Raw genomic sequence first — 16089 nt, forward strand, 5'->3', positions numbered from 1 at the left:
CCAAATATCTTCTTTGATATAAGGAGAGCAACTAAGAACAGAGCAGGGAGGAAGAGCATGAGGAAAAGATTAACATTAAACAGAGATGAGTGGTGGGAGGGAATGGGAGAGAGAAGGGAAATTGCATGGAAATGGAAGGAGACCCTCATTGTTACACAAAATTACATATAAGAGGTTGTGAGGGGAAAGGGGAAAAAAACAAGGGAGAGAGTTGAATTACAGCAGATGGGGTAGAGAGAGAAGATGGGAAGGGAGGGAAGGGGAGGGGGATAGTAGGGGATAAGAAAGGTAGCAGAATACAACAGTCACTAGTATGGCAGTATGTAAAAACGTGGATGTGTAACCGATGTGATTCTGCAATCTGTATTTGGGGTAAAAATGGGAGTTTATAACCCACTTGAATCAAATGTATGAAAGATGATATGTTAAGAGCTTTGTAGTGTTTTGAACAACCAATAAAAAATACTAAAAAAAAAAGAAGGAGAAGTCACTGTAATAGAAGGAAAACAATGCAATGTTGTGGAAGACTATATGATTCCAAGCCGGATGATTTCTTGCTTATTTGTCAGATTTTTTCTTTTTTAATAATATAAGAATGTGTAAATGCTTAGCTCTGATCTATATCATATGACAAATAGCTTCCAAGTTTTAATTTAAATCCTAACTTTTATAATTTTTTCTCCACTTAAGTTTATTGCATTTTTATATATTCAGGGTTTTTTGTTTTTTATTTAATTGTTTATAGCTTTTATGCTACCTTTAGAGACCATATTAAAGTTTTTCTTATTAAATTAAAATTTTTATATATCAAATACTTCTAAAATCTAGAATTTCATTTTTCAACATGTATCCACTACTTACATGTAGATTTTATATTTAAATTAATTAAAAAAAAAACAAAACTTTTAATTGCACTAACAACAAGTTCAAGTGTTCCATAGCCACGTGTAACTAGTGGCTATTGTATTCCACCATCACAGGAAAATGATTTTGACAGTGCTTCTCAACTTGACAAACAACTGACTCATCTAAGCATCTGTTAAAACACAGGTCCTGACTCAAATGATGTATGGACTACATGTTTGTCCCCTCCCCCTGGGTTCTTATGTTGAAATTCTAATCCTCAGCATGACAGTATCTGGAGATGGGGTACTGTCTTCGTGGTGGGATGAATTCTTTCTGAAGAGAGAAATGAAATTTCTTTCATATCCATTTCCCCCACCTTTTCCCATTTGAGGGATCATGGGAAGAGTCCTCACCAGAACCTGATCTGATGGCATCCTGGTTTCAAACTTCCACCTTCTAGAACTGTGAGAAATCAATCTCAATTTTTGCAGCTATCCAAGGTTTGTTGTGGCAGTCCCAACTGACCAAGGCAATCTGCAAAAAGACCTAAACTTCTGCATGTTTAACAAATCCCCACATATAAGGCTGGTGCTGTGGGTTTTATAACCACACTTTGAGTTGCAAGTATCTAGGTTTATTTTTGTGTGAGAAATTGCAAAAATTCTTTATGTGCATATATATGTATTTCTGTTTATTTAACTTTGTTACGTATTGATATGCATGTTTATCATGTGCTAAGTATCTGTATAATGCTCTTTCTGAACTTTTTAACCTCTTCTATTGATTTCCAGTCACATCTTGTGCTATATTACAATAAAATCAATGTAGTTTTGCAGGATATTTTAATATTTAGTTAAGACCATATGTTGCCAGAAGCTTTTCAAGTCCCATCAGCATCAATTTTATTTAAGTTGGAAATTAGATTCATTGATAGTGAATTTACTTAGGAATAATTAGGCACAAATTGATTCTTTTCTAGAAGAAGGAATTTCTCTATTTTCCCATATTTTTTGTGTTTTATGGATTGTTTATGTTCCCCAAGATTCACATATTGAAGCCCAAATCCTCAAATGGTAATTGAGATATCCCTCTCTTTCTCTGGAAAAGCCACCCAGGCTGAGATGTTTTGTTACAGAGATAAGACAGTATTTTTTTAAAAAAATGTATTGTTTTCTATACATAAGCTCTTCATATTTGCATATGCTATTGATCTTCTTATGAAATTATCTCATTATTTTTAATAGGTTTCAAACTGTTTATGTTGGACTTTTCAGGGGGAAATTTTTTAGAATCCCTTCTTCAAGAATTTAGTTTTTAATTTTTTTTTATAACCAGGGATTTTATAACTCAGCCATTTTTTTATATTTTATTTTGAGACAGGATCTTGCTGAGTTGCTTAGGGCCTCACCTAGACGCTGAGGCTGACTTTGAACTTGCCGTCTTTCTGCCTCAGCCTCCTGAATCATTGGGATTACAGAGATGCACCAACGTGCCCTAGTTTGTCTAATTTTATTTATTTATTTATTTAAATTTTATTTTTTTAATGGTCATTACAAGTACTGTGAATTTTCTATTATTGCAAGACATACCAACTGTTGAGATCTGGAGTCATGCATTCATTTAACAAATCCCAAGCACTGACTAGAGGCAGACACCATGCTGGGACCCAGGAAATATAAAGGAAGAATTCCTGTCCTTAAGGAGTGTCAGACAAGCACATGTGAAAAATGAAATAGCCATGTCCAGCAAAGTCTGAAAGAAGCCTCACGACTGTTTTTAATTCACTGGATATTTCACAACATACAGAACAGACACCAGCTTTTGAGGATATAAATTAGGATGGTACCAGGGTAAGAAAGACATGATTTTTGAAACTTGAGTGTATATCATCCACTCAAAGCAAGTCAGTGGTTGGCCGAAATGGGTGTGTCTGATTTTTTTTTTAGATATAAATACTTTTTAAATAATATTTTATTGTTTTTGAGCATAGACATAAATATATTTATAGTATTTCTGAAATATTCATGGGAAAATATTAGTTGGACAGAACAAAGGAAGTCTGGTTGGGTCTATTCATAAGTTTCTTGCCAGGAGAATATTTCTTTTCTGGCCAGCTTGCTCCTTTGACACTCCAAATGTAGTTTTTGTATATCATTAAACCTTAACTGTTTGTTTCTTTTAGACACCAAGTAGCCTGGGTCTTGAGGCACCCAGACTGCCATCTGCTGCTGCATGACCCCAAGTCATTCGTGTAACATCTCGTTGTCATAGGGAAAAATCATAAGGAACATATGGTTCCCATTCTACCAAGACTTTCATCTCATGCTGTTACCAGAAGGCTTAGAAATCCTGATTGGATGGGAAGGAGATTAGCTCTTTCCCTAGTGGAATAATTTCATTATAACAAAGGGGTCACCTCCCTAAGCTAAATGTGGAATGAATAATAGAAAGATTACAGATCATGAAAAAAAAAAACTAGAAAGGCTTTTTTTATAAATTATGACAAGACTTCGGGTAGGACTTCTTGATGTTTTGGAATAAATGCTTTAACATTTAGGCAACTAGATTGCTCTTTTTAATCCTCACTTTTCTCATTTGCATCACTTTTACACAAAAAGCGTTCCTTACCACCTGGCTGATATGTAGAACAAGAAGTATTTTCAGGGCTGTGCCACTACTTCTCTGCCTTGACAGAATGGACCTACTTAACCCTAAAAGTATCAACTAACTGAATCAGTATGACAGAAAAAGCTAAATCCTACCCTGACTTGAGAGCTTTAAGAGTCACATCAAGCCAAGAGACATCTCAATGGCTTGTTTTCTATGGACACCAGAGGCATTTTGGTAAACAACATATAATTTGAATTTCCTGGACCATTTATACCTTTATTCTTTTTCTTTTACTTTTTTATTTGTTCTTTTGAGATATACATGACAATAAAATGCATTTTAACATATTATAAATACATGGAGTATAACTTTGCATTCTTGTGGTTGTGCATGATCTGTTTGTGAATGTATATATGAACATAGGAGAGTTATGTCTGATTTATTCTACTGTCTTTCTTATTCCCATCCACCCTCCCTTCCCTTCATTCCCCTTTGTCTAATCCAAGGAACTTCCATTCTTACCTCCCCACCTCTTTTGTGTGTTAGCATCCTCATATCAGAGGGAACATTTGACCTTTGTGGGTTTTTTTTTTTTTTGGATTGGCTTATTTCACTTTATGATAGTTCATCCATTTACCTGCAAATGCCATAATTACATTCTTCTTTATGTCTGAGTAATATTCTATTGTGTATATACATATATAACATTATCTTTATCCATTCATCTGTTGAAGGGAACCTAGGTTGGTTCCATGATTTAGGTATTGTGAACTAAGCTTATATAAACATTGATGTGGCCACTTCACTATAGTATGCTGATTTTAAGCCCTTTGGATATATGCTGAGAAATGAGATTACTGAGTCAAATGGTAGTTCCATTCCAAGTTTTCTGAGGAATCTCCACATTGCCTTTCAGAGTATATTCCTTTATTCTTAATAGATGGATGTTCAACTTTAATTTTGTCCAATGCATTTTCTTTGTGTAGTATTGAAGTGAGTAGAAGTGGGTTCTGCATTTGGTTTTATATACTTTTTTGCTTTATTCAGTGCACCTAAAGAAGTGGTTCTGGACCCCAATACCCAAAGGTGCCATAAACTCCCATACGTTAATATGTATCCAGAGAAGAAATTGTCCAATTAGCAGACACTGAGGCCTAGAGTAAGGAAAGTGTCAGATTCAGAGGATAATGTGATGGTTCCCAAGTCCTATTCTATGATATGGGAATGGGGAGGTGAAAAAAAAGAAAGTCAGGGAGGGAAGGAAGACAGTAACGTGGGGAGGGAGAAAAAGAAGGAATGAGAGAAACTACCATGTTATTTCTTTAAGTTGAAAATATTCAACTTCCAGCAATAGCTATTAGTATAAATAGCTATTTATCTATTTTGGTTGGGATAAAAATTTATGGAATTTTGTAATTTTTTGTTGTTGTTGTCATTGTACAAAAATTTCAGGTTCTTTTTACCCCTGGAAGCTATATGTCAGTCTCTCCTCACTGTGTTTGATTTATTCTGGTGCATAAATGAAGGTAACAGAGACCACTGTGTTGACCAATGATAATGAGAACCGCAGTCCACAAGGTGATTTAACCTCCTTACCCTGGTCAGTCAATGAGTATGAGGCTGGAAGCAAGCCATTTTATTTATCCGGTTATTTTTCCTCATATGTGAAAATGTGCTTCAGTCTTGTTTGTCCAAACTCTTCATAGTTCAAAATACAGCTAACCATAGCCGATGCAGTTATTAGTCATGATAAAGTATTTCCAGTTCCAAAAAGTCTGTTCTATAATTTCCCTATCGAGAATCTTTCCCATCTTTGGTCATGTGCCGAAAGACAACTTTTATAAGAACACTTCAGTACCAGAAAGAATGATACATTAGTAAACCTCTTGATCACGGTGGGGTAGCTGTTGCTAGATTAGAAGTGGTACTTGAGGCACTTTTATGCCATGTGTTAAGGTTATAGGACCTGAGAGAGGGAGAGGGAGAAAAAGAGGGAAGAGGGAGAGGGGGAGGGGGGCAAAGGAGAGGGGGTGAGACAGAAAGAAGAAGAAGGGAGGAGAGAAATCGTGTATTGGAAGAAGAGTCAGCGATGCAGCCTCTTCTCTTTCCCAGTTCTGTTCCCCTCCCTTCTTTTCATCTGTCTAATCTTCCAGAGCACTTCAGAATGTTAAGCAGAAACCCTGCCCCTACCATAAGCAGATGCCCAAGACCTGGAAATAAGTGAAGAGATCAATGGATCCAGTTTAAAATGCATGATATCAGAAATATGATCATATTGCAATGTGCTGATTTTACTCCCTGTCCCAGATTCTTACAAGTTAAAGAAATAAAATTTACAAAATCATAACATAGTCCCAGGTAACATTTATGAATTAACAACAAAAATTAAGATTATTATTTTTATAGCCAGTTGAGGCATGAAAAATTACTTTAAACACAGGACACATTTTTCTAAGAAAAAAATTACTTAAAATACAGGACACATTTTTCTAAGAAATTAGTTACAAATCTAGATATCTCTCTCCTGGGAAAATCAGCTTACAAGTGAAGGTCATTTACAGTAAGAGATACTGGGGGAAAAAGTGAAGGGGAAAAATATTCAGGTCACTGTATATAAGTGTAGTTTCCTCTCAAAATTGTTCTTAAGCATAAACTTATTGCTTATTCTTTTTTAACCATAGTAGAAGGTTAACATATTTTTAAAAATCTATATTTTTCTATTTATTCTTAGAAAAAAACAGGCTAGATAAAAATTTGGGATTCGGTAGACATATACACGTGTGTGTGTGTCTGTGTGTGTATGCATATATATATGTATGTATACACACATATTTTGTGTATACATACATATATATGGACACATACACACACATATAAGCTGTGCATATAGTCTGAGTTATACGTAGATATTCAGTAAGATATTAAGAACAGAATGAGGAGAGTGTTTGGGAAAAGTATTAAACAGAATCACTTTGAATAATTTCAGCAGTGAGTCTATAGGAGTTAATGGCACCCGTGCAATAACCATTTTACCTCTTATTTTAGTTAAATAAAGTGTGCACTGGGAATGAGACCTTTGTTCCCTGTGTGTGAACGCTGCGTGTTCTTCCCAAGCGGGCCAGTTTTGTTCTCATGCCACGGGAGCAGGTGGCATGGAGCTGTTTTGATGAGGTTGCAAGGCTCCTCCCCTCTTTCCCCCAGCAGCAGCCTGAAGTACGTCAGCAGCGATTGTGTGCGCGGCTAGGCTGTGCGGGGAGGGTGGAGGCGAAATGGATATCAAATAAGGGTGTCAAACGGAGATCCCGATGTTCCCTTTAAGTTGCTGCTCATTTTTATTAGCCCCACCAGGGGTGAAAAGCTTTTAAGTTTCATACCCTCTGTAGTAAGGACAGTGTGTGTTGATGGATGCACATTGTCCTTCACCGCGAAGACTGTATGAGTGCTCTGGTGGAGCTACATGAAGGGGCTTCTTCGCCCTCTTCTCATTTAATGATTTGGTGATCAGACTTCAGCTCAGTTAGATAAGAGAGAGAGGTTCTGCCGCCTAGATGTTAGCCCTTTAATGAGGATGGGAGCCCCCAGGGAGCCCAAATCCAAAGTAGAACGGTGCTGCCTTCGGGTTTCTGGTCATTTCTTCGGTGGCTCCTTCTCCCTTTTCCAGGGGGCCTAGGGAGCAGGAGCTGTCCAAGGTGCTAGAATGCCGGCGGCTCTGCGGGTCCAGGCAGGCGGAGGGCAGAAGCAGAGGAGAGAGCTTACCGCTTATTTCAGAAGGTAGGTTCTTTGTTTCAGAATCCCTGATTAATCAGCAGCAGCATCAACAGACTAAGGCAGCTGGAGAGGAGAGAGGGAAGCAGGGAGGGAGTCATGGGCAGGGAGGGAGGGAGTGGAGAGAGAGAGAGAGAGAGAGAGAGAGAGAGAGAGAGAGAGAGAGAGAGGGAGGGAGGGAGAGAGGGAGGAGGAGAGGGGAGGGTTGTCACGGGGGAGGGACGTTGCCACAAGCTAGGCTGCTCCAACCCTTCAGTATGTAAGTGGCAATGAGAAAGAGAATCATTTTGGCCGAAAGGAGACATTTAGAAAGGATCTTTCTGATTTTTGTTTTCATTTATTTTTGTCTTCACAGAATATAATCAAATGAGGGACCTTAGCCAGCCTGGTGATTGCCTTGCATCTTGTAATCATCTGTGTAGCAAAGTGAGTAAAATCATCCAATTTCTTCCCGGCTGGACCTGGCAGGAAGGAGAGGGGCTGTGTGTTCATCCCCACCCATTAGCTATGCCCTCTTTTCTCTGAATGTCGATGTAAGGAAGCCAGCACCTGTCTTCTGCCACAGCATCTTCCTAGCAAACTTTAAAGGCCATTTTATGTGATAGGAAGAACATCAAGAACGCTCTCATCTCTAGTGATGAAGAATCTGGGATTCGACACTTTCCCCAAGCAGACACAATGCACTTTAATTGAAGAAAAACTGAGCTGAACTACAAGTCTGTCTCTTATGGTGCTGGATTACTCCTACAGAACTGCCCTGAGATCCGCCGTGAGAGGGCTCTGACACACAGAAGTCACCTTCTGATTATTGCACTTAGTTCTCCCTGGGGACTTAAATTTTGGTATGTATTTCATTTTTCCGATTCTCTAAGCATGCTGATTGAATCTAAAACTAAATAGATCAAGCCACCAGGTTATGAAATGGAATGGGTTTTAGTTAGGGATACTTAATGCTGAAGTTTGCATGTTTTATTAGGTGGAGCAGAAATAAAGCCAAGGCATCCATTGAGCCTCAGGCTATTTTTATTCCTTTTCCCACTGAGTTACATTACCATGAAAATGGTTAAATGAGATTTTCATTAGTAAAATAAGCCACGTTGAATTATTAAAAGCAATTGAAAATATTTTCCAGGGTATTAATTGGCATTCAAGTTGTGCATGCTAGCTCTTTACCCACTATTCCATACCATAAATATTTTACAACAGTCTCTGAGCACATTTGTGCCAGCACTGAGAAACCAATTTTGCATTCTCAAAAGAGACACAACACCACAGAAAAACCAAACTACCAGACACACACCAAACTGAAACTGCTTCTTCCTGCTGATCAATTCTAAACCTCCTTGAGAAATGTATTTTCAGTCAGTATCAGGAAGCTTTCATGAGTTTAAATATTTTCTGCAGAACTTTTGGTTTTACTTAGGACATTTACTTATTTTGTGGAAGAGTTTCCATTCTAATTTTTCCAACTACTCTTGTTGTAAAATACAAGAGATGCAGGTATTCCATATCTGGAAGAATTGTTACATTTAAAATGCTATTTATTCTTATTGGGAAGTCATAAAGTTGTTTTGGTATTGGAAAACTATTTTTTTGTAATAAATGTAGTTTTATAAAAAGGATCTTCATTTGAAGAGGTTACATGTTTTAGTCATTTTAACATCCAAGAATTTATAACCAAGTACTGTGAAATAATGAATAGAAAGTAATAAAACATTAACTCCTTTCCTAACATTTCATATTTTAACCAATACTTCAATTTGATTTGTTATATTGTTAAGTGCTAACTGTGCGAATTAATGAGAAAACAGAAGCCATACATGCAGAAGTTACTTTGTTTCTCTGTGGAAAGTGCAACATATGCTATCCCACTCAGCAGGGACAGGAACTCTGTGAAGGACATAAGCAGTTGAGAAAATTAGTGAAAACAAACCTGATGGAAAATATTACAACTTTGCAAAGGACAAAAGGAAGTCCAAGAACTTGACGCATTTGTTAAATTTAGAGGGAGAAGAGGTGTGAAAATCCCAGAGAAAAGATGGTTGACTATTGTTTAAAATCCATCAATCAATCATGGATTTCCAATGCAATTAGATGGTTTCTGTTGTAGCTCCCGTCAGCAATTTATACAACAGACTGTATCTACTTTGCAGATACTGCCTTGTAAGCGTCTGGAATCCACTGGCCCAAGGCTCCAAAAAGTACCTTAGCCACTAGCACTCTGCACAAGCCCCTATCTTAGTGGAAATGTGCAATCTCTTTAGACCAGCGGCAGGCCACCATGACAACCTGGAAGTTAGGGGGATATTCGATTTGTGATGCTGCTCCATTTACATGCTTTATGCCCATTTTGCCCATTTGGGGAAGGGAGATAGTAGAGAACTCACTGCAAAGTAATTTGCTTTCTGAGAAAAAAGCAATCAGTGCCTTTGTAGTTCCTCAGCAAGCTTTCTTGGTTGTAACTTCAACATTTCCCATTTTGGGCAGAACAGCTGCATTTTGATGACACTGAGAATGAGAAAATGAGCATGACCATGTGTGGAGTTGGGGAGAGGATTTTGAGCATAATCAAAGTGGAATTATAGCACTAATGTTTTATAAGATTTTATCATAAAAACAAGTTTGATGTAATTTACACAGGTTATGGGTTATTACTAGACTATCTAGTCTGTTGATTTGATCCTACTGTGTGAAGTCAGCAAATTTCAGAGATCAGTGTGCATATACATGTTACATATGTATATGTCTATGAAGGCTGATTACTTAAATACTTAAATGTTCACTCACAATGTGTTTTCAAATTGATCTTAGTGCATGCACAGAATGTACAAGAATCTTCTCTTCTGCTGAACAACAACAAAATTAGTCGAAATTTCCTTGGGAAACTTTTACTGGATCAATACTAATAGGCAAAATAAGATTTTTCTATCTCAGGGAAGATGCAATGATTAGAGTGAGAGGGAAAATCAAATTTTAATAACTCAAATTCTAATATCTTCCATACAGCATTGAGTCAGGTGTTCAAAAACTGCAGAAAAATATAAAGGACAGAAACTAGGAAACTTTCCCATCTGCAAATAAAATAAAAACATAAATATGAAATAAAGAAGAAAATGTCCATTGGGAAATGTATCACCTTGTATTATGGTTTTCATGCTTATTGAATAGTATAGTAATAGCAAAAAAATAAAAATAAATTGTTCTTTATTCTAGTCCTAAGATTATCTTGTAGAGTTAACTGTGGCCTAAAAATTCAAAAAGCTTCTTGTGGAACTTTAAGTATCAGGAAGCAATTTTCTCCCAAGCTAGAGTGTTTTATTCCCCCACTGCAAAGTACAGGTGGCACATATTCAGGTTAAGGGCGTTGTCATGACTCTATATCTTGAGAAATCAAAGTTTCAGATGGAGAACAACTTTATTTTAGAAATTCTGGGCAGAAACTTCAAAAACAAACAAACAAACAAAAAAAAACCACAAAAAGGAACCATACCCATAAGTTTAGTGATTAGTAAACTCAGAAATAGTATGTACATAACTCTGCTCTTGGTAAATAAAAATGAAAGGGCCACAGTAAGACTGTGCCTGATAAGTCAGTGGACAAATCTGTCTACATCTGTCCTTATGGAGATAGAGTGGTTGATATCAAAATGCATGAAACTGTACTAATTGTTCTGAATTTTAAGCAAAGGGAAAAATGCTTAAATATATGTAAGAGGAAATCTGGCATGTGGATTTTTTTTTCTTTTTGTACATTTTTTTTCTTTACACAGCCTATAACATATCAAAAACTTTCTGTGATGGGGAAATTCAAGCTTGACCTGATTTGGTGGCATGTTCTATAAATTAAGACTACACTCAATGTATACCTTAATTGACAAAGGGGGGATGCCACACAAATGCATGATCTTTGTTAAATTCTTTTGTATACACATATTTCTCAAAAAAAAGCTCCCTATTTTTTTTTCTTTTCAACACTAAGGATCATAGAGTACCTTAGGTTTTTGTATTCCCTGGATGGAAGCAGTAGCTATAGAAAGAAGATAGAAAGTGAATTTCATTTTTTTAATGTTTCCATGGATTCCATTCAGACACACTTAGTTTATGTTCCACATGTGTATGAAATGGGTAGTTTTATTTTTGGGGGGGAATAATTGTAATGTTGCTTTCAGCTTTAGGTTAATAACAGGAAAGAAGTATTTATGGCTTTGCAAAAAAAAGAAAATAATAAGGTTATTAACTCAATACAAAGTTAAATGCTTACTGTTCAGAATATGGTAAGAATCCCACCAGTTAAAATGCATCTTTGCTGAGTTGAGTGAAATTTATTATCTTGGGAAGTGGAACAAGGTATTCTTTGTGAAGGGTGTGGTCAACAGAATATAAGTAACAAAGTGAACATATAAAGTAAAATAAAGCTAAACTATTAGTTCTCCAGTTGAATTTAAGCCAATAGCTGTAGCTTTTATAAGAATGGCCGTGTTTTAATCTAAAAGTTAAACAACAGGATTGTCTCTTGAATGCAGAACACAACAGTGGAGGAAAGGCATAAAAGGACGATGTGAAGTGAGATCTGAGGATTTTGTGGGGATTCTGACCCCGTCGTTTTAGGTCCTTTCTCAAAAGAGTCCCTGACATGAATTGTAAATGTTGGCCACAAAGAAACAGAAACAGCACTGTACTCTTTGGATATCAGTATGGTGCATTCTAAAGCATAAAGACCACAGATACGTTTTTAACCAATGCTCCATGAGTGTAGAGAGGTGGGGCTAGAATCAAATTCACTTTGAACAAAAATGGCTGCAGACACATCCTGTTTCATTTAAAAGAGCTTCCCACCAAAAAACAAATGTTCCCCTTTAATCTCACCCTCTTAGTTTTTACTACTCCATGCAGAAATTAGAGGTCTATGGGGGCAGATTTTTTTTTCCTGTTAAGCTATATCCAAATATTCTACCTGGAAGAGATGCCTCTTTTGCTTCTCATCAAGTAGGGTCTCCTATGATGCCAACTTAGACAATGGGTGCTAGGTAAGCCTTTGTAAATTGCTCCTCTACATGGAGCCTAAGTGGACTTGGTTTAATATCCCACAGCCACACTGCAGCCAGGACTTCCTGGTGTAGAACGTCTTTTACTCCACGCCCATCTCAGCCATAAATATACATTTCTGGGATGAACAGATTTATGATCCTGCTTTGACTGTGGATTCTTATTGGATCAAATTGTAGTTTAAATGAAGTCAACAATTAACATGAGGTTTGCTTTTCTTTAGGGAGGCCTTGAATCTATTCACTCAGAGATCATTTGCCTGAAAAATACCCTTTTGCTGGAAAGGTGGAGTCCAAGGTTTTGGGAGATGGAAAGAGTATTATTGTCCATAGGTCCCAGTGCCCTATTTTTCTAGAGGTAGACAAAAGGGGACAATGGATTGGTAGTCTGACCACAAGTGTTTGGCAAGTGGGGAAATAGATTAAAATGTATCTTGGCCTCCATTTGCACATATGTGTTTAAAGAAGTAAATTGTACAAAATAATCTACTCACCTATGTTTCGAAGCACAATCATTTTTACTTCGAGGAGTTATGCTACCACTAAATATAATCTTGTGGACACTTAAGAATTGGGAAAAGCATCTAATAATTGTGTTACTAATAGATATAATCATGTTTATTGAGTACATTTGCATTTTGTAACTGATCTTAAAAACATGAGTGAATTAAATACCATTGTTTTTTAAATTTCTTTTTAACGTGGAAACTGGAGCTTAAAGATGTCAGTTAACTTACACAAGTCATAGATCTAGAAACTCCTTTATTGGGATTTTTAGGGAAGACTTCCAGACTTCTCATCTCTGCCTTCCTGGACCTAGAGAACCCCACTATATGCACTATACAAAGTGCATTTTGTATAGGAAGAAGTAAACAGGAAAGTGTGATTCGTGAACACTGAGAGGGTTCTAGTTCATGTTTGAAGACTACCTGTGATTATTGAAGTTTTCCTTGTTTATCTCCTCAAAAATAGAGACAATAAAGCACAAATGACCAAATAGTGAAGTTCACCTGGATCTGTGTCCTAATCACACATCTGTGCAGACATTGATGGTGTTTGTCTATTGCTGTGTGGACATCTAGGACAGAGTTCTGCCTTCATTAGTGCCCGATTAATCAACAGATGCTCAACACCTCCCTGAATAAATGAATAATAATGGAATGGAATACTTCTCTATAATCAGGTCGCAGGACCATCTATCTTCATACTGTGAAGTTTTACTAGATGTTAGAGTTTATTTTTATTTCAAAAGTTTTCATCACCATTTTCAAAACTTAATATCACTCTGATAGTCTAACTATTTGTGATAATATTATTTAATATTTATCTCAAAAAAATTATTTAAAGTCCAAGCAATTTGAAAGACCACTTATAAAGATAATGTTCAGAATTAAACAATCAACCTTGTTAAGAATTAGACTATATAAACTATCAGAATAACTGGTGTCATCTGGGTTGGAGGAAAACTTTAGGGAAAAAGTAAAAACCTTTGGATAATAATGCTTCATGAAACTGGGAAATATACAGTGTTGCTAGAGGGTAGAGTGGGAGTGATCATTTCCAGCCTGAGGCATTATCTCTAGCATCCTTGTAATAATGACTTGGCTTGCTTAACTCCGGTAAAATTAATTGCCATAAAGTTGTGCTGATTTTTTTAAATCCAGGCATATCTCATGATGAATGTGGGGTAGAAGTAAATTTCCAATAATAGTAATGCTTTAACTCTCTAAGAAATATTTTTTTTCATATCCTCTCCCTGAAATGACAATCATTTTTAGTAGTAATTTCCTCTTAATCTGGTGAACTGATATTAAAATACCATTCAATTACATTACATAGTTGGAATTAAAAGACCATTTTAAAAATGTCTCTATCCCACAACCCACTAGGGCTTAAAACCAAACAAAGTATCATAAAAGTTTAACATAGCCAAAAAGTCATTAGTCTATAAACAAGGCCACCCTCCAGGTTAAAAAATAAATAAAAATATTAGATTGTGGAGGAAATCCTTAAATTCAGGATGGGCTTCAAATACGGATTGGTTGTCCGATGTAATGCTAAGAAATTCTAATAAGAAGTAAAACTTCCATAGCTACAACCCAGGTTGTGAAACATGATTATACTTGTTAAAAAGTCCAGAATAAAAATGATTTGTGATGAAAATGCAGTCTGGGACTTTTACATTAAATAGTTGGACTGGTACTTTCAAAACACCCTTTTTATGATTTTTGAAGAAAATAAAAGGCATAAACTAATTTAAAACTTTTCAATGCCTATCATTTTCCCCTTGTTAATTGGTTTTGCTTTTGATTTTTCAATCTAATTGAAACATACCTGTTTTCTATACAACAGTGAATATGCAATCAAAGACAGAAAGCTTTATTAAAATAAAAGAGCACTCATTGGGATGTAATTAATTTAACTTTGCATCTATTTTTATTCGCATAAAGCACAGTTTCTCTGACCCCTGGCTTCAGTGATTTGGACAGTTCCTCATCAAGGCATGCTGCTTTCATAGCTTGTTTGCATTTCCTCCCTTCTTTCTTCCTTTCACCCGTCCCTCCATTCACACATCCACACTCATCCAGTTAACATTACTGTTGCTGCCATTCTTCTCCCTACACCTTCATTATGGCATGATCTAACTTGACCTGCACACTGTTGTTGAATTCCATTCTAAAATCTTCAGTCTTCATCTTCTAAACCTTCATACCAGCAGGAGGTAGGAGTTATTACTACCATCATTTTATAGGTGAGAGTAGAATGGACTGATTGAAAGTTCTATGGTTTTAAATTTTGTTTTGTTTTGTTTTGATTTGACGTGATTTTGATCTCTCAGAAATCTGTAATGCCAGCACCTCAGGAGGCTGAGGTAGGAGGATCACATTTGGAAGCCAGCCTCAGCAATTTAGTGAGGCCCTAAGCATCTTAGCAAGACCCTGTCTCAAAATTAAAAAAAAAACAAAAAAAACTAAAAAGGACTGGGGATATAGCTCAGTGGTGAAGTGTCCCTAGGTTCAATTCCTGTTTAAAAAAAAAAATCATTTCAATGGCTCAAGTCTTTAATCTCAGGTAGCAATGATATAACAATTTATCACTGCTGGAGTTACTGAACTGGCCAGGATTAATGAGGTCCTGGTGATCTACAGCATTTGCGTTAAACTAAGTTATAATATGAAGCAGTTATTGAGGACCATTATGGAAAATAGTAGGGGGCCACAAATGGATTATGTCCTATAGAAATTATACTAGAAATGTCTTTGATTTCTATATTTTATACGAATAATTCAGATTTATAAATTTTATTTAAAAACTTTAAGAATGGGCTGGGGATGTGGCTCAAGCGGTAGCGCGCTTGCCTGGCATGTGTGCGGCCAGGGTTCGATCCTCAGCACCACATACCAACAAAAATGTTGTGTCCGCCGAAAACTAAAAAATGAATATTAAAAAATTCTGTCTCTCTCTCTCTCTCTTCTCTCTTTAAAAAAAAATTTTAAAAAAAAGAAAAAAACCTTTAAGAATAACATATATAATACAAAAGGTTTTTTCCAAATAAAATTTTATTTTTATATGAAATATCACAGAAAAATACTTACAACAGTTGAGTACTAAATGAAACTTGTATCTGCTATGTCTTATTGGTATAAGAACCCTTTTTTATTGAGCATGGTGGCAAACACCTGTAATCCCAGTGACTGGGGAGGCTGAGGCAGAAGGATCACAAGTTTCAGGCTAGCCTCAGCAATTTAACAAAACCCTATTTCAAAAAATAAAAAAGGTTTGGAGATGTACTTCAGTGGTAAAGTGACCCTGGATTTGATCC

At 36.3% G+C, this 16089-nt stretch overlaps 1 protein-coding gene across 3 annotated transcripts in view; it reads left to right on the top strand.

Moving 5' to 3' along the window:
• The first annotated feature begins 6686 nt into the window (after positions 1-6686).
• The window catches only part of Nyap2 (neuronal tyrosine-phosphorylated phosphoinositide-3-kinase adaptor 2), a 246969-nt gene continuing 237566 nt past the window's right edge, over positions 6687-16089 (top strand). Inside the window, exons 1-2 of one of the 3 annotated variants that reach the window (XM_021727144.3) lie at positions 6687-7227; positions 7577-8063. The gene's annotated coding sequence lies outside the window, so the exon portion shown is untranslated. The other 2 variants (XM_021727145.3, XM_078018105.1) reach the window with 2 other exon arrangements.

Source organism: Ictidomys tridecemlineatus, chromosome 7 (assembly GCF_052094955.1).
Source record: "Ictidomys tridecemlineatus isolate mIctTri1 chromosome 7, mIctTri1.hap1, whole genome shotgun sequence".
NCBI classification, from domain to species: Eukaryota; Metazoa; Chordata; class Mammalia; order Rodentia; family Sciuridae; genus Ictidomys; species Ictidomys tridecemlineatus.